This window comes from Vipera berus (genome assembly GCF_964194415.1).
Source record: "Vipera berus genome assembly, chromosome: 3".
Lineage (NCBI taxonomy): Eukaryota > Metazoa > Chordata > Lepidosauria > Squamata > Viperidae > Vipera > Vipera berus.
Window position 1 is genome coordinate 31457337 of NC_138204.1, and position 21645 is coordinate 31478981.

At 40.9% G+C, this 21645-nt stretch overlaps 1 protein-coding gene across 2 annotated transcripts in view; it reads right to left on the reverse strand.

Annotated features, from left to right (window-relative positions):
• The window catches only part of RALY (RALY heterogeneous nuclear ribonucleoprotein), a 309368-nt gene that overhangs the window by 185134 nt on the left and 102589 nt on the right, over positions 1 to 21645 (reverse strand). For both annotated transcript variants that reach the window (XM_081324300.1, XM_081324301.1), the window contains one exon: positions 8767 to 8863. The gene's annotated coding sequence lies outside the window, so the exon portion shown is untranslated. The remainder of the gene's footprint in view (positions 1 to 8766; positions 8864 to 21645) is intronic.

Here is a 21645-nt window from a genome sequence, read left to right on the forward strand (position 1 = left end):
AGATAATCTGAACAATACAGCAGAAGGTTGTATCAATGCATTTTGAATACCAGCATGCAAATCCCACCAAGTCTGTCACAAGCTGCTGTTTAGAGTCCACTCTTCATTTGTAAATAATAATAATAATAATAATAATAATAATAATAATAATAATAATAATAATAATAATAATAATAATAATAATAATAATAATAATGCTCTAATTAATAGGATTACTGTGATGGGACTGAAATAAAGATACATAAAAACAATGATTACCATTTTAAAAAGTTGTCGTTAATTAATTAAAACCAAACAAATAAAGAAAAAAATTGCAAATTTTAAGAGTTTGGTATGCAATGCCATTATGAGGGATGCGGTGGCTCAGTGGGTTAGGACGCTGAGCTTGTTGATCAGAAGGTTGGCAGTTTGGCGGGTCGAATCCCGAGTGCCGCGTAGCAGAGTGAGCTCCTGTTACTCGTCCCAGCTTCTGCCAACCTAGCAGTTCGAAAGCACGTAAAATGCAAGTAGAAAAATAGGGACCCCTACGGTGGGAAGGTAACAGCGTTCCATGAGCCTTTGGCATCTAGTCATGCCGGCCACATGACCACGGAGACGTCCTCGGACAAGTGCTGGCTCTTCGGCTTTGAAACGGAGATGAGCACCAGCCCCTAGAGTTGGAAACGACTAGCACGCATGTGCGGGGGAACCTTTACCTTTACCTATGCAATGCCATAAAACACATTTCCTTTGCAGAAAATAATGTATTGAGTCCACCATTTTATGTATTTTTCACAGTGTACATTATTCTGCATATACTCAGTTCCTGAGAGACTATAATTCATGAATGCTTGTTGGGACAGTTCTATTTAGGGATCTTAGCCCTTCTGAGATAATATATATAAATGCACTGAGCAATGGGACAACAGCTTAAGGTTCTTCATTATATGGGAACGGCCTTTGTACATACAGTTTGCAACAAAGTGCTAGGAGTCAAATACATACAGTTCAGTATAATCCATGTAGTGTTTATAACTTGTCTTAAAAAGGATTAGTGCATATATTGGGTTGTTAAGAAACTTATAAGGGAAACATAATGAGAAACACATAGGGATTTTGAAGAATTTGATCTTTGAAAAATCTGATTTGAAACAACCTATTTTGCATATCACATTAATTTGCAACTCAGATGCTATGGTTCTCTTACTTAAAGGAATGCAGAAAGGAGGGTAGGAAATTATAACTGCCTTTTAAGAGATACCATAACGGTCAGGGCTTTTTTTCCTCATAGAACGCTCAGAACGGAGTTTTGGCACCTTTTTTGGATGGAACCTTGTAGGGTAGGCAAGGTGGTTTGTATGACATGTGTGAGTTCCGGCACCTTTTTCTTTTACAAAAAAGCACTGATAACGGTATGTTGAATAAAAGAATTAAAACCGTAATTTCCTTTTTTGAATATTACATGAGGGCTCGAAATAGCATATTGCAGTGTGGAATGTGTTTGGTCTTCCAGCAGTCTGACAATTCCTTTTTCAAAGACCTCCATTCCATTTGTTTTCTCCCCTACTTCTTGTTTCCTTTTAATAATAATAATAATAATAATAATAATAATAATAATAATAATAATAATAATAATAATAATAATAATAAAGTTGGAAGGGACCTTGGAGGTCATCTAGTCCAACCCCCTGCTCAGGCAGGAAACCTTATACCATTTCAGGCAAATGGCTGTCCAGTCTCTTCTTAAAAACCTCCAGTGTTGGAGCATTCACCACCTCTGGAGGCAGGTTGTTCCACTGGCAGGTTGTTTCTTCCTTTAACAGTCAGTCCGTATTTTATGCCTGTTTAATCTTCACTGAGTTTCCAACTCTTGCAGGTATTTTAAAGTGTTACATGTTGTACTTCTCCCGGGGTTCCTCCAAGTACCACTTTAGGGAAATAATAGTCACTTTGCATTTAAATGCAATAATAAATAAATAAAACTCCTTCAATCAGTTCAATATTTAAATGTATACTTCTGAACAAAAGTAAAATGTTGGGAGATGTAGAGGAATGGGAATTTGAAGAAAAATGCAGAGGATGGTTAAAAAAAAAGCATAGAAGCAACTAACTGGATACCAGTTACCAGAGACAATGTGTAAGGAAACTAGTTAAGACCAGACCCATGTTCAGAAGTGCTCCTCTGAACTGCTATGCAGCCAGTCATATAGCATTCAACAATGGGCTGAGGTGATGTGGAAAGGAATATGCAAATGCTGTTTGCAAGAGATTACTGTAAAAGGAAGGTTGTAAGGGATTTCTGTATTTTTTCATGGTACCATCAGACCTTGCCATGTTGTTTTGCAAGCAAACCTGGCCAATTTGTAATGAGAAAATGTGAGTAAAATTGCCTATGCATGTATATATACGTATACTTAAGCAAACTGTATATAATAAAGTTTTTTTAAGTTAACAGAGAGTCTCTGAGCACTGTGTGTCGCCTGATCCATTTCTGCATTGAATAAAAATTTGAACAAGTCTCTGTTGAATGTATCCACTTATGAATTCCCCCCTGCACCAACCTTCCCAGGGCTATTTGCCATAAATAGAAGCTTGGATACTCCTATTTAGTTTTTGGATTAGAAAGCAGGCAAAGTTGGTGGACTTCAGTAGGATGTCAGAAAATAAAAGAGAATGAATAAAGTATGTATAGAAAAGATTGTTACACCTTAAAACAGGAAGTTCATGCATATTCATTTGACAGAGTCAGTCCTGGTAAATTACCCTGCAGTTCAAATAAATTTTTCTATTATTCTTAATTCATGCAGTTCCCTCATAGCTGCTATTGCCCCACCAAGTTGCTTTCTATGTGTAACTCTTTGGATATTCTTAGAATAAAAGACTTGCTAGCATGATTCTGAGTCCTTCTCAGACTGATAGACAAGTACCTAGTTGAGCTGGCCTACTGAGTGGGCTTGTTGGGTTGAGCGGCAGTGTTGCTGCTGTTAAGGTGTTTACAGCAACAGGGTTACTATTAAAAATTAAATATGTGGGGTAAAATGACATTTCTCATCATGCCTTAAAGTGGAGGGTCCCTTGAACTACTATATGCCATTTCTTCAAACAGAAAAACCTATCTCTAGTGGTACAATGTTCTTACTGGGAGATAGGTTTTATGTACATTTAATAAATAAATACTAATATATTTGGAAATGGAACCCAAACTGTTTTACTTCAGAATTGTCGCTATGAGCCTCTTTATGTTCAACATTAAAATGCAATGTATAGATACTTTCTCTACAATGAAGATTCTTAAAAAATGCTACTACATCTTAAACAATGCCTTAAAACTAGTATGTCATGTAGAGTGAGGGTGTATTATTTTACACAGAAGGCAGCAGAAATGCTGCCCAATTAAGATCATGGTGTGAAGCCACTAGTAGTTTTAGTGAGCTTCACAGTGTTAACATTTCTGTCTTAGTATATAAGCCACACAGTACTTTAATTGCAGTGGTGGAGATATAAACTGGCATTTTTGGCACAATTACTACATGTTTGGAATCCCCTAAATGTTTGCAAGGAGTACAGATGTAAAAAAAAATCTGCTACAAAATTTAATGGGTATGACATAAGGGAATCTGCCAAAACAGATTTTGATGGGTCACAGACAGGCAACAACAAAAATATCAAAGCTTCAATTAATCTCAAAATTACTACAAAAATTGATTTGGGAAAGTTGCAACAAAATGAGATGCCTATAATGGATGATTTTTTGTAAAGATAAATAGATATATTTTTTTTATAAAGCATGCATGTATGTTTCAAATAGTTATTAGGAAGGTTATTTTTTTCAAAAAGCCCACATCAAAGAAACTATATATATGATTAAATATATTAAGGAAATGACAAAATCATTTATGACCATTTTTAATGACTGATTGAATTATGACGGCACTGAATAAAGTGAATTACGACTAGTTCCTCACACTTACAATTGTTGCATGCATCCACTGTCACATGATAAAAAATTGGGTGCTTGGCAACTGGCCTGCATTTATAACAGTTGTAGCATCCCAGGGTCACAAGATCACCATTTGCAAACTTCCCAGGAGGCTTTCGCCAAGCAAAATCAATGGGGGAAACTGAATTCACTTAAAGACCAACATGACTCACTTAACAATCACAGCAAAAAAAGGTAATAAAATCAGGGGTGCCTCTTTTAACGAGTACTTAACAATGGAAATTCTGGTCCCAATTGCGCCCATAAGCAAAGGACTACCTGTAAAGGCAGGTTAGCTATTTATTTAGTACTCTGGATATTCAACCCCCCTCCAAAGCCCTGAATTAAGGATGCAAATCAGGAAGTTATGGACACAAATATTGCCATTCGTTAAAAAGAGATACAGGCTTGTCAAAAATGAAATGCTATTCTAAAAACGTTGCTGCCAAAAGCATCTGTCTGCACATTTCTCATCATTTCTGTCTTTGTATTTCTTGTGCCACATGTCATGCTTGATACATCAGTAAAGTTACTATCAGTCACTTTTTATCAAGTATCTTCTGACAAGTCAGGTGAAAGGCACATATTTAAAAGGATTATTATTTTCACTTCTATTTTCTTTTAAATGTCCATCTGATACTAAACCAGCTGTCCATAAGGTTCTTATTTCTTGCTTTTAATTCATTTTTATCCACAAACGGAGGCTATATGGCTATCTGCAAATGAATTAAATCTGGTAAGTTATTATTCATACATAGCCATGAAAGAAAGCCTGCTCCTCTTCAGATGTTTTGGACTTCAATTCTTATTAGATGCAGACGCTAAGTAGCAAGATGCTATGGGATTTATGTTCTAAACTACACCGATTTAAGCAGTAACATTATCAAATGAAGGCCACAATCTCCTATGCCTTCTAATCCATTTACGTAATGCAGCTGATGGTTGGTCATTTATAGTAAATACCTCTTTGTTTTTTGGTTGGATGATTTTGACAATGCCAGTGAAACCAAGCATTATTCTGGTCTTAGGAATACCTACTTGTTACACATACAGGTAGACCTTGACTTATAGCAATTTGTTAAGAGACTGTTTGAAATTACAAACCCAGCAGTGAAAACTGAATTTATAACCCATGCCTGAATTTACAACCATTGCCAATGGCCCCAGTCTTTCACTACAACCCCAGTGCTGCTCTGCCATTGAGAAATGCCACCTTAAGCCCCATACCATGGCCAGCTATGCTGGCGCTGCAAAGCCTCAATTGAACCCACCATCCTGTGCTTCACAGCCTCTGCCATGCCCTCCTGACTGTCACCATTTTTCCCTGCTGCTGAGAGGCATGCCTGGTTTATGTGAGGCAGCAGCTGGCCACTCCAGGCTATCTTTCTGAGACTGCCTTATGTCACTCTCCAAGTTGTTCACCCCACTCCTTCTGCAAATCATGCCATGCTTCAGAAGCTTCATTCCCCAAATTGTGCCAGTTGGGAGTGAGGCTTCTAAAGCCTCAGGAAGACGATCTAGCACAGTCAGCAGCTTCCTCACATAGGTTGGGTGTGCCTGCCAGCAACGGGAGAAAAGTGGTAGAGGTCAGTGGAGTGCAGTGGGAGCATTTGGATCTTTGCAGATGATGGTGGCATGTCTGGCTGTGATGTAAGGCTTAAGGGGGCACTTCTCAGTGGCAATGTTGGCACTAGGGCTCAATTAGAGGCCTGAGAGCAGTGGTAGGTGTTGTGCAGGGTGGCTAAAAGGGCATTGATTAGGGGAGACATAAGCAGGTGGGTGGAATTGCATCATCCCTGCATAATTGCTGTTGGGCTAGGTGGGTGGCTGAGACTTTCCTGGAGGGGCAGCTTTGCACTACACTGTTGGACTGACTGGAGCAGCTGAAGCTACAAGGAGTGGCTGTGGTTTTGCAACACAGTGCACAAATCCACAACTAGTACATAGCCAGTCAAGCCTCCCACATCCCTCCAAGGCACTCCCCTGTGCTTTATCTGGGACTCTGTTCCTCTTAATGTCCCACAATTCTCATTTAACAATGTCAGCCAGAAGTGCTGTGATTGCAGTCACTAAACAAAGTGTTCACATGACATCTTGCTTAATGACTATATTGTTTAGCAATCAAGATTATGGGCCCAATTGTAGTTGTAAATTGAGGATTACCTGTTATATCCCATCTTTCCAAGTTGCTATAAATGGTTTTTCGAAGCATCATAAATGATTCCTAGTCCAACCTTTCAGCAACCCCATGTAGTATTTAGTTTCATGACTAAATACTAAAGACGCCCTCTTTTATTTTATTTTTAATAAAATAGTCATCTTCTGCCAGATATCTGCATTGTATCTTCACTCCAGTGCAACAGTTTTGTCTTATGGAACTTGCTTGCTAAATGGAATTATCCCTATGGGATTTGTTTTAAATTACAGAGAATAGGTAGATAGGACTTGAGTGAGTTTGACTTGCGTCAAACACTCACGTACAGATTAGCATTTCCTTTGTTTGATCTATTTAATAAACATCAGATTCCCATCCAGGAAGGTAAGATGCTTTTCTTATGAGAGCATTTCTAGTACAGCTGTACCAAAACAGTAATAAAATCCTGGCTAAATCCTTATCAATCAGTCTTTCAGTGCATATTCAAGGAAATATTGACATACAAAGTGTCTTGAAACATAAATTTTCTTGGCAGATCTGATACCTATAAACCAAATTCTATATTCTGTTTTATTTCCTGGCTCTCAAGAGGGCTCTTTCTGCTTTTTTTGATTTTTGATGGCTTAGAAATTCTGCATAACTACTTTGACCTGCAAAATACAGAGGAAAGGAGAGGTCATATTATCTTCCAGCCTTTCTTCTTTCTTCTTCTTATGGTTAAAACACTATATTTTCCCTTTTTGCTTTAATCTTCCTTTCCAACAACACTGATAACATTAATACAATTATTTCTAACTGCTTATATTGTTCTTCCTTTTCTTATCCTGCATGAGAGAACCTTTATATTTTTTTAAAGTTATCAAGCAGATGCTAATGCAAGTGGATGCCCAACAAATGAAGGAGCCATCTGAGAGCATTATTTACTTTACTGACTGAGAATAATGCTGTCTTTTGTTAGCTAATTCTTTGTAGTTAACAAATGACTCAGCAGGTTTATTTATAATTTGGAAGGATTTAGGAATTTTTGTTGGGTCCGGGCAGAATCAAATAAGCTCCTTGCTCCAGCTTGGTGCATGCAATCTTTTAAATAGACAGCTCATTATTGTGAAAATAATTGCTAAATTTAAGGACATTTTCTTATGACTCTGTGTCAAAAATTCCATTTACATAAAGCACCACACCAGAGCAAGCAAACAGTACAGTCACCATGTGTTTTACTGCTCAACTATATAACTGTAACAAGAAACAGGAAATTCTACTTGGAACAAAAGAGCATAGAGTAAACCATACCATAGATTCAGACTTGTAAACACTGTCATTTACTGGCTAAATACAACTGTAGTTGTTGCATAAAAATACATTCCAACAATGAATTTCAACATAATAATCAGTGGTGGGATTCAAATATGTGAACAACCGATTCTCTGTGTGGATACTGCTTCCAGAAGTCCATTCTGGGTCTGGGTAACAAAAAAAAGAAAAGAAAAGCTAACGGTTCTGCTGAAGTGGTGCAAACTGCTTGAATCCCACCACTGATTATAATCCCATACCTGGATGTAAATTTCTCAGAGTAATACCCAAGTCTGCAGTAGCAGTGAGGGTTAGAGTTAGGGAGTCAAAGTACTTGAGAGCATAGCATTACAAGGTAAAGCCTAATTTGGAATTAGGTATTGCTTCTAAATAGTCCTGAAATCTAACAGTTATATACATATGAGCTGGACATGGATATTTTCTATAAACACTTCTGAAGTGTCATTTCTATTCTTGATCACTGGGTGTTATAGGCTCCACATGGTTTGAAAGCTAAACAATGTAGTCCTAAACTTATGAGAACAGAATAATAAGATGCAGATAATAAATGTCTGAGAAAAATAATTAGAGCTTGAATCAATTTGTTATTAGACTGTGTCTGAGTCATAAACAATAAAGGGCATTGCCTGGAGGTCAACCATTCTCCCAGAAATTAGAAATGATTTATAGCTCTGTCTCTCTGAGCCAATTTGGTATATTGGTTAAGGTGCTGGACTGGTAGTTGGGAGAATGTGATTATACTTCTTAGACTTAGAGTCTTGATGGATGACTTTGGATTGGTCATCCTCTCTCAGCTTTAGACTGAGAAGTTGAAAAGCATCTATCTATCAACCTGCACTGGACCAGCATGATAGAAGGCCTTCATCCTGTAGTACACTTTTCCAAACTGGAAGCTTTAAGATTATAGACTTCAGCTCCCAGAATTCCCCAGCCAGCATGCAAAGATCAATTAAATTGTATAAGCATAAAATGTAGAAAACAAGAAAGGCAAGAAGTATACAATTATTAAAAGAGACTTCCCAACATAATAATGGATTTTCTGCCAGGTCATTTTATTTGTATTAACTGTTTTCATTGACTTAAAGAATGGAATTCATTTCATGATATTTCTGTATATTTGTTGCTTTAAATTAATCTTTCAAGCTTCATTTTCCAGTACCAACACGAGGAATTTAAGGTTGCTTTCTTCACTAGAATGTGAAGAAAAAAAATCATAAAACAAACCTCTTGCTTTAAATTAAATCCAGATTATTTGATTGAAAATTATGTAATCTCATGAAGTGCTCATCTGGAATTCAAATATATCTCACAGCGTACCACTGAAATATGATAAATTACTCACCAAGATTGATGTTTTAGATATGAATCCCTCAATCCTCCTTGCCTGCTAGATGAGGAGGCTAAACCGGTGTGGTATTCCTTAATAAATCTAGATTTACCTGTTACAAACAAAAACACAATCTATTACTAATCATTGAATATAATCAAATGTTGTGATCTATAGGTATCTGGTGCATATAAAGTTAAACATATTTTAATTTGATCATTATTGGAATGAATTTACAAGGATAGAATGATCACAGTCACCTGTACCTTTAGAACAAAACAAGGTTTTACCAAACTTCATATAACATGAATCTAGAGCAGGGGTATCAAATTGCCAGCCCACGGGCTGGATGCGTCATGCCAAAACCGCGCCCACCCCATTGCCGGCAATGGAGAAAAAGTCACGATACGTTGCGACATATCACATGACTTTGCAAGTTTGACACCCCTGATGTAGAGGATATGTTTTCCAGAATCAGTATATTTACTAGGATTGATAGCAGACGAGCCATTCACGTGGCTCCAGAGTAATACTAATTTCAGGATCCCCATATAGTATTTAACCTTACAGTTATTTAGATTTAGTATGGAACATCAAGCGGGAAAAAAAAACTTTCTGGCTGACTTTTATTGTCGCAGTGGTAAAAAGATAAAAGTAGCATCACCCATGAATTATCCGATTGTATACCTTGACCACACAAAGGGGGAGATATGGAAGAGGAAATATGGAACAATGGGGAAACAATGTTGTCTACTTTAAAGCTATCTCATCTTTCCATGTGGAGTGTAGTAGCAGGCACAGCCATCCATAAAATGGCAGTGTACAGCAGAATTTAGCATAGTAAAGTACAGGAGAAGAAGAGAAGATATGAACTAGTAGAAAGAGCAGATTTGACAATGGCTTGAGGAGGTTGCAGGAGCAGTGTGGAGGCACAAGGGACAGAAAGGCTAAATGAAACACAGTGGCTGAATGGGGAAGAGGTGAAAAAGCCCAGGGAAATACCAGCCACACCTCTTTCCTTCTCTCAGGGACAGCCACAGTGAAGAAGCCAATCTGGCCAAGCCAGCAGAGACAGCCTAGCTAAGCCAGTGAAGTCAGCTATACCAATCCAACAAAAGTCAGGGCAGTACATGAACTACAGGAAGTAAAAGGGACAGAAACAGCCCAGAAGCTGATATCCTCCACCCATAAGTAGGAAATAAATACAACAGTAGAATAATCCCAGTAACAGCTAGAAACACAAATCATGCAACGGCAGCAACTTTGCAATGCCGGTGATGGTTAAGTGACTCTGCAGAAACATAAAAGGTCAAAAAAGAGGGAACCAAAGATAGATAAGGTGGCTGAAAGCCTCTGAGACTTGGGTAGGGAGGGAAACAAATCATTTCCGTCCCATCCACATAAGCCACAGATATACAGTAAGTGTATAGGAAAAGAATAAAATATATAATACAGGTAGTCCTTGGCACACAACCACGGCTGAGCCCACAATTTCCATTGCTAAGCAAGGCAGCTGTTAAGAGAGCTTTGCCTCATTTCACCTTTATTGCCACAACTGTTAGGTGAATCACTGCAATTGTTAAATGAATCATGTGGTTGTTAAGCAACTCTGGCTTTCCCCATTGACTTTGCTTCTCAGAAGCTGGCTGGGAAAGTTACAAATGGTGATGACATAACCCTGAGGCAGGACAACTGTCATAAATACATGCCAGTTACTAAGCACCGGGATTTTGATCATGTGGCCAGGGGATGCTGCAAAGGTTGTTAAGTGTGAGAACTGGTCCTAAGTCACTCTTTTCAGTGTTGTTGTAACTTCGAATGGTCACTAAACGAATGGTTGTAAGGACTATCAGTACAAGTATATGGGTATGTATGGACTGAACAAATAGGCTTAATAAAATAATATTAGGTAACCAAGAACAAAGGATTAGAAATAGAAAGACAGGGTTCAAGAAGGATAGAAATAAACATGTAGGATAAGAATAAGAAAAAATAAAATAACTAGAATAAAGTAATAATTCTGGAGAATATAGGCTGATTAGAAAGCAAGTAGAAATATACAGTGTGTGCACTGGATCATCTGTAATTTGTTGATACAAGCATATGATGAGAGTGCAGCAGACACCATATTACCAATTCATTGGTTAAGAATCTTAAAGGATATTTCATCTCTTATCATGAGACTAATACAGTAAAGGATGCCTTTCAAGTTTCACAGATGTACTTAGAGTATCTGTATATCACATTATGTTACCAAAGAAGACAGGATGCTTAGAGATTTATTTATTTATTTATTTAAGTATTTTTGTGTTTCTGTACTTACAGACTTCTATACACTAAACACATTTTGGGCAGTTTAGAATATTTCAATTAAAATAAAAAACCAAGTACATAAGACCAATGCAGATGAAGCATTAAATGCTTCAACTACGTAGTCATAAAACCACATTTTCTTGGTATCTTTTCTCCAGCAACAGATTTAAGGATAAAAAGTGATACAAAACAATTCAGTTTTATCTGCTTTCCTGGAGAAAAGAGATAAAAGGAGAGGAAAAAAAAGGATCTTTCCCTTACAACCACACCTGGAAGGGCAATCAAAAGGAGAAATTGGCAACACTTTGCTAGATTCTAGCACATTTAAAAAAAACCCCCAAAGAGTCATGATGTACGCATACATTCTATTTAGTCTATAGATGCCTCCTTTGGCTACTGTTCTAAAGACAGTGGGTACCATCCTGATGGGTCTACTTACCTGCAAAGGTTAGAAATAGTAACAAGCTATAGCCAGATCAATAATAACCTGACTACAATAACCGTTTTGCTCCATCTTCAAATATAAGCTTGTCCTATTATTCCCCTGTTTTGGTTCAAGATTCCTTAATCTGTAAACATGTGTTGGAAAGAGATACAGAATTCAAAGTGTTCATGTTCTTTTGTAATTTTTTTGATATGTAAGCAGAAAATAAAATACAATGAGATATCAAATTATATGTCAAGTATTTGGAATTTATCAATGTATGAAAAACATGATTTTTATTGACCATAGGGGGTAGCTTTGATGCAAAGACAGTGCTACCCCAGATGTTCCATCTCACACTGGTAATATGTGTTCATTCTCTGATTACAGATTGGCTCCCTATTGATATAATGGAAAGATTGACAAGTATTACTCAGAAGGCTTAGATTTTAATGCTGCCCTTAAATTCTGAGATGTTTTCTATACGTCTGATTAAAAACAGCAAAAAAGGGGGGGAGCAATAGAAATCTAGATGACTATCAGACAGCAGCAAAAAAAGAAAAAAGAAAAAAAAAGCATTCAGATTTTTTCCAGCCCAAATATGAAAGTCCAAGAAAGAGAAAGCAGACTGGATTATGCTGTTTTTTAAATTAAATCTTGAAGTGCACGTGCAGTATGTCAGTCTGACAATCAAGGACCTGCCTCCCAATTATTTCAGACTATTCCTTGGAGGATAACATTTTAAATGGAAGAGTGATGAGAGGAACAATGAGATGTGTGTACCTAACACATTTTAGGTACATTTATTTTGTATTCAACCTTGTTACAGATGTATTATAAATGTTATACAATATTAGAATCCCCTTATAAATATACCAAAATGTTCCTTCACTATCTGAATATACAGATAAATAAGCAGAGAAGGAGGTTAGAAATGGCCATATGATCTAGTTTTGTAGGTTGGAAGTTTGGCAGGTTGGAAATGGCCATATGATCTGTTTTTTAGTGATGGTTATTTAAGTGTGTGAAGCATCCACTTGGCTGATTGTCCAGTCTGGTTTAAACTAAGGAACTGTAAAGAGTTAAAACAGAATGCTTAAAGGGGGCAATAATCTGGGAATTCATAAAATATAGATTTTCTGGATCACAGTATTTATATATATTTCGATAGTAGGTCGGGCTACCTGAGGCCTTAAAGACACTTAGAACCTTCAAGTTGTCCTGCAAATAGAGTGAATTCTGAGACCTTATACATCCCTCTGTTCCAACTTTCTGTTGGCAGCAACTGAGAATGTTGCTGACTGCTCCATCCTAAGCCTCCCTTTTCTCTTATTCTCAGACATATAATCCCATATTATTTGTATCCCACCTTTATTATTTTACAAATAACTCAAGGTGGTGAACATATCCAACACATCTTCCTCTTCCAATTTTCCCCACAACAGCCACTCTATTAGGTGAGTCGGGCTGAGAGAGGGTGAGGGCCCAAAGTAACTTTCATAGTTAGGGAGGAATTAGAACTTGTGGTCTCTTATTTCTAGTCTGGTGCCTTAACCACTAGACCAGCAGTCCCCAACCTTTTGGGCACCTGGGACCAGTTCCATGGAGAAAAGGTTTTCCGCTGACTGGAGGGGGTGTGGTTTTGCATGCTGCCTTCATCCAGCGGATAGGCTTCACTTGTTTGTGCAGACTGGTTGCTGACATGTCACAGACCAGTGCTGGTATGTGGACCAGGGATTGGGGACCCCTGCACTAGAGCAAACTGGCTGTACAGTGCACCCTGTACTTCTCTGTAGAAACATGCAGACAAAAGCACAATGATGTAATGTGAGATGACAGCAGAAACACATATGCAGAGCAAACACATATATACCTGCCCAAATTTATGCAGAGACAGTGTATATACACATATTCTGATATAGATGTCTCCTATAACAACTGCTGGTGAAAATTGGGAAGACTTGCAGAAGCCTTGCTCTGCATGCTTTCTCTGCTTTCTTCTAAACATGAGAATCTTTTCTAACCACAATGGAAACATTGTCATGAATCTCCCTTATGCTGAGATAGAAATGATGAAAATTGGGTACCCTGGGCTCAACCAAAAAAATCCCAGAAAAAAAAGATCCTTGGACTCCTATATCCTGCATAATTAGCTCATGGTAATTATCATATCCCCCCCCCAAAAAAACCTAGATGTGCTTTAGTGCTACCAAAATGTTCCCTTCCCAAGATTTATACATTCACTATACAAGACTCTGGCCAGCTATACAGCCTATAGAGGATGTCCTTGACAGAGAGAGGAAAGATCTTTACCAAGGCAGTGAATAGATAAACAGATAGTTGTAGCTATAGGAAGGCAGAGATTTATGAGAATGTCTAAGGCAGGTTCCCCCTTAACTCACGTGAAAATAAAGGAGGAAGGAGAGAAAGTACACTCAGACTTGCAAAATTATGTTACTATAATCATGTTAATAAAAGTATTTTTAAGACTACAAGGTGTCTGTTTCTCAATCTGGTCTACTTGTAGACCAGATTGACACAAAACATCAAAAAGGTTCAGATTAAAATCGGCCATAAATGTAACAATAAACCAAGATAGGGCTCCATAAACACATTAGCCACAGACCAGAGACAGAGTCATCTCTTAAGGCTTTCCAAAGAACTTTCTTCAGGAGACTGTGTCATCTGTTTCTCTGGTAGGAAGCTGTTACAGAGGACAGGGCCACAATAGGAATCTACACTTCCTCCATTGTCATTTTAGATGTTCTTTCTATTGCTTAATTACTTTAAAGAATCAGGCAGTTGCTTGGGAGTAGTGATTAGGAAGAGACCTCACAAGAGCAATCTTGTCCTGCACACTCTCACCACCTCTGAATTCTAGAGCGTGACCAGGAATGTAATAGATCTTCCTACCAAATTGTGGGGGGAATTTCCAAATGCCTTTGGAATTCTTCCAGAAGGGGGTCATTCATTGTAACTGACCCTATATCCTTACAGAAATCCAGTATCCTTAATACAGAAAGGGATTTGACCACAGAAAAGGATAGATGTTCTCTATGTAAGGGATCCCCAAGTCCTGGGCTATAAACCGGTATTGGTCCACAGCCCATTGGGAATTGGGCTACGCAAACAGCAGGTGAGCATGCAAACCCTGATTTGCGCATACATTGATCTAGGTTGCGTGCAAAACCATCCCCTCCCCCCAACCACCGCCACCACTACTTCTGCTGCTGGTCCATTTTTATTTGTTTTACAGAATTTAAATTGAAAGATGTCCAATTCAATAGCTGATTCTCTAATACCCTCATTAATTAATTACAAATTATACTATAGTATTATCCATTATCGAAATACACTCTTATGGTCAGCAAATGTATTGGTAGCACTGTGTTTTCTCGAAAATAAGACCCAACCAGAAAATAAGCCCTAGCATGATTTTTCAGGATGCTTGTAACATAAGACCTATCCCAAAATTAAGCCCCAGGTAAGATTGTCAGCCAGATGGACATATTTAGTACTGTATTTCCCTGAATATAAGCCCTAATTGGAAAATAAGCACTAATGCGTCTTTTGGAGCAAAAATTAATAGAACACCCGGTCTTATTTTTGGGGAAAGATGGTATGTAGGGTTATCAAGCCAGTGACACTGCACAACTTCTAGAACTACTTTCCATTCACTATACAGGTAGTCCTCGACTTATAACAATTATTTTAGTAACCATTTGAAGTTACAACAGCTCTGAAAAAAGTGACTTATGTCCATTTTTCACTCTTATGACTGTTGCAGCATCCTCATGGTCACATAATTTACATTCAGATGCTTGACAACTAATTCACATTTTATGATGGTTGCAGTGTCTTGGAGTCATGTGATCCTCTTTTGAGACCTTCTGACAAGCAAAATCAATGGGGAAGCCAGATTCACTTAACAACCATGTAACTAATTTAAGAATTGCAGTGATTCACTTAACAACTGTGGCGAGAAAAGTTGTACAATCGGGCAAAACTCACTTAAATTTTTCACCTAACAACATAAATGTTGGGCTCAGCTGTGGTCATAAGTTGAATACTATCTGTACTGGCTAGAGTGATTTGAAATTGAAAGTAAAGTCCACAACATCTGGTAACTGATAAATTCTCCATTTTGGGGTTACATTTCTTTCATTTTCCCTTTTCATCCCAGGAGGGAGCACAAGACAATAAACAACACATTTTTCTGCCCTTTTTGCATGCTTTGTAATAAATTATTGTACACATCAGCAGCAACAATAATAATTATGATTAACCAAATTAATTAAGGAAAACATGACACGACTGCCAAAAGTTTAGTGGATTTATTGGTATTGTATAAAAAAGCAACAAGTAAATGGAAGCAGTTGGTAAGAAAACAATTGCCATCAATGCCCTCTAGCCCTTCTTGTAAATGTGATAACATGAATTTTATGCCAGTCAGATCCATTATGGAAGAACTCAATGATATTTCTCCATCAGTACAAAGCTGCAATATTAATTAACTGTTGCACCCATCACAATTAAAAACACATTAGCACTTTATGAACATCCTATTATGCTATGGAATCTTCCATAGAAACCTCATATAGTGGAGGAAAAGAAAATAACTTTTCACTTTCATTACATAATTGAAATTTAGACCACAATGTCTCATTTTCCTTTTCTAACACCATCTTCATTTTGGAGATAAGCATGATTGTTCCCAGTACCAGAAGGGATGCTGTCTCCTCAATAGTAATAAACAGAATGATTTGCTCAGTTTCAGCCAGGAATTTACCACTGCCAATTCAGATATTTCATAAGCTGATGCCAAGTTACAAACTTGGAATCTATTATATTTTGTCACAATCTAAAGGTTGTCTGAAGAAACAAATATTCTAAGCAGGCATTAGATTTGTATAGCACATGCTAGGCTGACTCCATTTGCATTATTCAAAGAAAGGCCAAAGCAGAACTCAGATTAGAGCAAAAATGTGCAAATATTTATATATATTCATGGAAATTTGGTTTATATCTTTTTATTTGTTTGTTTGTTTGCTGCCTATCTTACCGTAGGGTAAGATTTGGTAGCCATCAAGAGAAAAGTTTGAAGGTAAATTGGTAGCCCTATCAGTACATTGGGAACCTAGAATTAGATTAAGAATTTTAAAATTATGACCAAATGGAATATCCAAGATGGAGCAGGAAGCCACGGTGAAATTGATTGCATGACATTAATACTTGAATCCCACAATTTTGAAAAACAAAAAATAATGCCTAAAGTGTAATATCATTGTAATAACAGAAAAACATAAAAATGCAGGAGAAATAGGATTAGACATGAAAGCTGCAATTACCTGACTCATTGTAAGAGAAACAACATATCTTCAACTTAGTTTGAACAACATCTGCATTTCTTGAACACCCTCAGTAATTGCATTGAATCAAACCATTGGTTTGTTACTGACAGTAATTCCCACTGTTCTTTTAGAAAGACCTTATTTCGACATCTGCTTTTTGATCTTTTCAGGTAGTTTGAATTGAAGTCAAAACTAGGGATATTGGAGCACTTGTTTTTTTGACAATTTATGCATGAATTGAAACTGCTGTCAGAATCCATTTATATCACATTCATAAATGTATGTTTAAAATATTGTGCCTCCCCCTGGATTCTGCCATCTTCCGAGGGGGAAGGAGAAGAAGTGTATTCAGCCTGCCTGTAGGCTATCTTCAAAGACCAAGGAAAACCTTTTGAACTGGGGACAACAAGGGGGAGGGTTAGGGAAGAAGGGATCTGGGCTGTATCTCCATTTGAAACTGAAAGGAAGAAAGCAATAGCAATAAAAAGCATGAGAAGATTACCCTTTCCCACGGAAGGGCCTGACACCTAAGTTTAATTAATGTGAGTCTGACCAAATGGGGTTGAAGGGAGGGGGTTGAAACGGGAATCCTTTATATAGTATCCTGGGGGAGCCAATCTTTGTTGACCACAGTCTGGAAGGCCCTAATAATTATGGAACTGAGGGCCTATGGACTGGTGGCCAGTTACAACCTCTAGGAATGACGGGACAACGGGGGACTTGGCCGTTATCAGAATTGACTATGATTGCTTGTTATTTCTGCTTTTACAATCGATTGCGTATTGCCCCTTATACCCCAAAGGATAGAGAACTCTGGGTATTAGCCATTGTGAGAGGATGGCCGAATCTACATCTGCTGCCCCTAGAGGTGAGAGCTCTATGGGGCATGCCATACCCAGTGCGGTTGCTCCAGACTTCCATCCCCCCCGAGAATTGGCTCTGTGGCCGTCGTGAGAGGACGGTGGTAGGCCTGCCCGGGGGGTTTATCCAGCTGAGTGGCAGCGGTTGGACGGAGGCCTGGGACTCCTTCTCTGAATAGATCCTCCTCATGGACTATTATCTATGGACTGCCTGCGATCCGGACTGCTATTTATTTATGCCTTCCTTTAAATATTCTTCCACGGACTTGTGCGCCCTCAGGGGTGCTCCCCCCTCCTGGGTGCGACCCGCCTTGCCAGCCGATTATAACCTCGAGGAAGGGCCCATTTATTGGGACCCTGAGAGTTGGCTGGGCACGGGTAGGGACCTTCGACGTAGACCTAATAAGAGGCCCCTGATTATTTTTTTGTCAAAATTTTTTAGGGGGTTAGGGAGGCGGGAGGGTTCTTTTGGTTGTTTGGATAAGGGGGGCTATCCAACTACCGCTGTTCTGGCTAGGGCCGATGTAGATCGCAGAGGGGAGGAGCGGGGGTCGGTCACCTCCGGGGCTCCAGGGCTGGTCGTGGGGCTACCTATTCCCACGACATCAGGGAATGGCAGCAGATGTAGGAGCAGAGGGCCGTATCAATCTCAGGGAAGGCCTCTCCGCTGCTTACAAGCGGTGAGGCACTCCGACCCTCTGCCTCTACCCCAAGGTCCCGGGAGTGAGGGTGTGCAGCCCCCTGAGCTCCGGCTGGTGTATTTGAATGCCAGGTCTGTCTCTAATAAGGCTCCTCTCGTTCGTGACCTGGTCGAGGGTGAGCAGGCGGACCTGGCTTGCATCACGGAGACTTGGTTGGGCCCAGAGGGCGGGATTCCTCTGGTCGACCTTTGCCCACCAGGTTTCCGGGTGCTGCACCGGCCTCGGGCTCAGGGTAGGGGTGGGGGTGTGGCTGTTGTTATGAGGGAGACCTTGTGTCCGCGGGAGGCCACCGTTCCTCAGATAGTCGGGTGTGAGTCTCTCTTTCTGAGATGCGGCCCTGGTGCGCAGTTGGGCTTGCTGCTGGTGTACCTTTCACCTAGTCACGCAGCAGCAGCCCTGCCTGAGCTGCTCGATGTCCTCTCTGGTCTGGTGGTTGAGTTCCCCAAACTTATAGTTTTGGGGGACTTCAATCTACCATCGCTGGGAGGATCATCTGAGTTGGCTCGGGAGTTCATGGCTTCCATGACGGCCATGGACCTGACGCAAGTAATTTCGGGACCGACTCATGAGGGAGGCCACACCCTTGACCTAGTTTTCTTATCTGGACGGTGGTTAGATGATCTTGGTGGGGGCTCTCCAATTATTATGCCCCTGTCATGGACCGATCATCATCTCCTGCGGCTGGTCTTCCGTTTTGCCACCCCCCGCCGTGGGTGTGTGGAACCAATTAAATGGTACCGCCCCAGACGCTTAATGGATCCCCAGAGGTTCCAGGCAGCGCTGGGGTCCCCACCTGCCTCCCTTGCTCACAGCTCGGCAGACGCCTTAGTGGAAGCCTGGGAAAGGACGGCCACTGAGGCTCTTGACCGAGTTGTACCCCTGCGGCCCCTGACCCGGTACAGATCTCGTCGAGCTCCATGGTTCTCTGCGGAGCTCCGGGAGATGAAGCGTCGGAGACGGGGCCTAGAGAGCGGTTGGAGGTCCAGCCGATCCGAATCCGACCGATTGCGACTAAGAGCCCACATTAGGTCTTATCTTGCTGCGATAAGGGAGGCGAGGTCTAACCACTTCGCCACCCTTATCGCGTCCGCAGATAATCGCCCAGCCGCCCTGTTTAGGGTGACTCGCTCCCTCCTAAATCAGGAGGTGAGGGAGGATCCCTTGCAGGGTCGTGCCGAGGAGTTTAACCAACATCTGTCGGACAAAATCGCTCGGATTCGGACCGGTCTGGACTCTGACTGGGCAGAGTCTGACGATCAGGACACGGGCGGTCTTGTCGATATCACCTGGGAGGAGTTTGATTCTGTGACTCCAGAGGAAGTGGACAGGATCATGGGGAGGCTGAGCACCACCACATGTTTATTGGACCCGTGCCCTTCCTGGCTGGTCTATGCAGCCCGGGAGAGGACACGCAGCTGGTTCCAGGCAGTTATATCGGCTTCTCTGAGTGAGGGTAGCTTCCCCGCCGTCTTGAAAGAGGCGGTGGTGAGGCCTCTCCTCAAGAAGCCTGCCTTGGACCCAGCTGTATGAAACAACTTTCGTCCTGTCTCCAACCTTCGCTTTCTTGCGAAGGTTGTTGAGAGTGTGGTGGCGCATCAGCTCCCTCTGGTCCTGGATGAAGCGGATTATCTAGACCCATACCAATCGGGTTTCAGGCCCGGGCACAGCACGGAGACGGCATTGGTCGCGCTGGTGAATGATCTCTGGAGGGCTCGGGACAGGGGATATTCCTCTGTTCTAGTCCTATTAGACCTCTCGGCGGCTTTCGATACCATCGACCATGGTATCTTGCTGCGGCGTCTCAGGGGACTGGGAGTGGGAGGCACAGTTTTACAGTGGTTCTCCTCCTATCTCCAGGGACGTTCGCAGTCGGTGTTGGCAGGAGGGCAGAGGTCGACCGCGAGGTGTCTCATTTGTGGAGTTCCTCAGGGGTCGGTCCTCTCGCCTCTCCTGTTCAACATCTACATGAAACCGCTGGGTGAGATCATTCGTGGCTTTGGAGTTGGGTATCATCAGTACGCTGATGATACCCAACTTTTCCTTTCGACCCCAAACCACCCCAGTGATGCCCTCAACGTGATGTCCCGGTGCCTGGAGGCGGTTCGGGTCTGGATGGGGAGGAACAGACTTCAACTCAACCCCAACAAGACTGAGTGGCTTTGCATACCTTCATCCCGGGTTTATTCGGATATTCCACCTCTGGCTATGGGGGGTGAACTATTACCCCCCGTAGATAGGGCTCGCAACTTGGGAGTCCTCCTAGATTCACGGCTCACCTTGGAAGACCATGTAGGAGCTGTGACTAGGGGGGCCTTCGCCCAGGTTCGCCTGGTGCGCCAGTTGCGGCCCTATCTTAGCCGGGATGATTTGTGCACGGTCACTCATGCGCTCGTGTCCTCTCGTCTGGACTACTGCAACGCTCTCTACATGGGGCTGCCCTTGAGGACCACCCGGAAGCTCCAACTGGTACAGAATGCAGCCGCGAGAGTTGTGTTGGGAGTCTCCCGATACTCCCACGTTACACCGCTGCTCCGTGAGCTGCATTGGTTGCCAGTTGTCTTCCGGGTGAGATTCAAGGTACTGGTAACGGTGTTCAAAGCACTCCATGGCATGGGGCCGGAGTACCTTAGGGAACATCTGCTGCCGGCATCAAGCTCCCTGCGCCCTGTGCGTTCCCACAGAGAGGGCCTCCTCAGGGTGCCACCGATCAGAGAATGTCGATTGGTGGCCCCCAGGGGGAGATCCTTCTCTGTGGGCGCTCCGGAGCTGTGGAACCAGCTACCGGTAGAGCTCCGGATGGCGCCCGATCTTCGCTCCTTTCGTCGCGATCTCAAGACCTTTCTGTTTGTACAAGCCGGCCTAGCCTGATGGGGATTGGTGGGGTTTTTTATTTTTGGTGGTTTAGTTTTTAACTTGGTGTTTTAGAATTCTATTTTAACTGTTTTAATATGGGCAACTATTTAATCTCTTTTTAACGTTTGTATTTAGTATTTTATTCTGCCCTGTGAACCGCCCTGAGTCCTTAGGGAGAAGGGCGGTATACAAATATTATTAAATTAAATTAAAATTAAAATGTAACACAATGCCAGATCCTGTCTTGTATTCCCACAATCGACTACATCTTAGTAAAATCTTCTTTTTGGGCAAGCCTGGTTCTAAGAGTTCTTTATTTCCTAAGATGTGAATTGGGGTGGGTCCTGACAACTGCAATTATCCTGCAGCTATTGGATACTTGAAAAATGAGT